Here is a 1,426-nt window from a genome sequence, read left to right as displayed (position 1 = left end):
TTGCAGCTCTAATAATAAGCTGCATCATGAAATAGATTTTTAACAAAAAAAAATCTTGATTATTTTCAAAAATGGAGTTGTGTTTGAGAAGAAGAATGGAGTGTAATATAGTGTGAATCATAAAAATTCTATTTCATTTCTATTTGTTTACAGAAAGACTTCAGCAATAAAAGCAGCATTTTGCTGTAGTTGTTAAGGGGCAGTTTACACCACAACATTTTCAAATAAAAACCGAAAACTTTGCTTGGTTTGGCTGTTCGTTTCCATGACGACGGCGTTTCGGGGTCTGAAAACTTTGGAAAACGGGTTTCAAATGGCAAGTTTTTGAAAACGATGCCGTTATCATCTCCACTAAATCATGTAAATTATTATCCAGAAAAACCACAGGTCCTCCGTTTACTTGTATTTGTTTACAGCGCGGTCTTTCCCTCATCAATATGGCGGAGATGTTGACGTGAATTCTTACGTGCGCATGCGCGTAGTATTTCTTTACAAAGTCACCTCGCCAGCTACACACACACACACACACATTTTGTCCTTTTTGTGTTTATTTCTTGAGAAATAGAAGCTCGAATTTGCAGTGAATGTCCAATATAAACCCAACTTCACCTCAGTTTAGCAGTTTATACATTAAAAACATTACAGAAATTTAAAGTTATTTTAGCTGCTAAATGACTAAGCCACTTTTACACTCACTGTTGTTTATTTTAGTTGCTATAAGCAGGGATCAAACAATGGATTTTAGGATAAATAAGGTTATATTTAAATAGTGCCGCTAAAACAGAATAACAAATCTCTCCTCATGAGTTAAATAGTGCACTACATAGGGTGTAGACTGTCATTATTTCATCCCTAATGTAGTGCACCTAAACCGGAAATTACATCAATTTGGGATTCGGCCACACAGCTTCCGTTTAACTTACCTCGGGTTTAAAAACAGAACGGAGTTTTAATTCCACAAACACAGACAAAATAACCAGCTTTTACTTTTAAACTGGATCAAATCTAACTGTAAAACTGTCAGAAATAATTTAATCTGGAGATGATTAGTTCGGTGTAATAACTCAACTGCTCAGAAGATACCCGCTGCAGTTTTTTCTTCTTCTGTGATTTCTACTGGTCGGAGACGCAGCTGTTAGGCGCGTTACCGCCACCGCGTGGACTGGAGGATATAGTTCCAGGTTGGAGGAAGTCTATCCTAACAAACTTACACCAATAATTTCCACTCATGATTTTATTAGATCCTATTTATTATTCCAGTGGAGTTTATGACTTCTTCATGAATGCCAACAGTGAGTCGTTCACTGTCTCTTACCCAGATATACTGAGTGAAATACTGAGTCACCACAACCTCAATCTCTAAATGTTTAACAGCATCAAAGCTTTCAATTCTGGTGATTTTGGGAGTATTTATTTATTTATTTAT

General features: G+C 36.2%; 1 protein-coding gene across 4 annotated transcripts in view; it reads right to left on the bottom strand.

Moving 5' to 3' along the window:
* Positions 1–1,395: 1,395 nt before the first annotated feature.
* Positions 1,396–1,426, bottom strand: part of LOC108267242 (NACHT, LRR and PYD domains-containing protein 7) — a 32,179-nt gene continuing 32,148 nt past the window's right edge. For all 4 annotated transcript variants that reach the window (XM_053678506.1, XM_053678505.1, XM_053678507.1 and 1 more), the window contains one exon: positions 1,396–1,426. This exon is cut by the window's right edge and continues 757 nt beyond it. The gene's annotated coding sequence lies outside the window, so the exon portion shown is untranslated.

This window comes from Ictalurus punctatus, unplaced genomic scaffold (genome assembly GCF_001660625.3).
Source record: "Ictalurus punctatus breed USDA103 unplaced genomic scaffold, Coco_2.0 Super-Scaffold_100, whole genome shotgun sequence".
Taxonomy (NCBI): Eukaryota; Metazoa; Chordata; class Actinopteri; order Siluriformes; family Ictaluridae; genus Ictalurus; species Ictalurus punctatus.
This window is presented reverse-complemented; position numbering and strand designations above follow the sequence as displayed.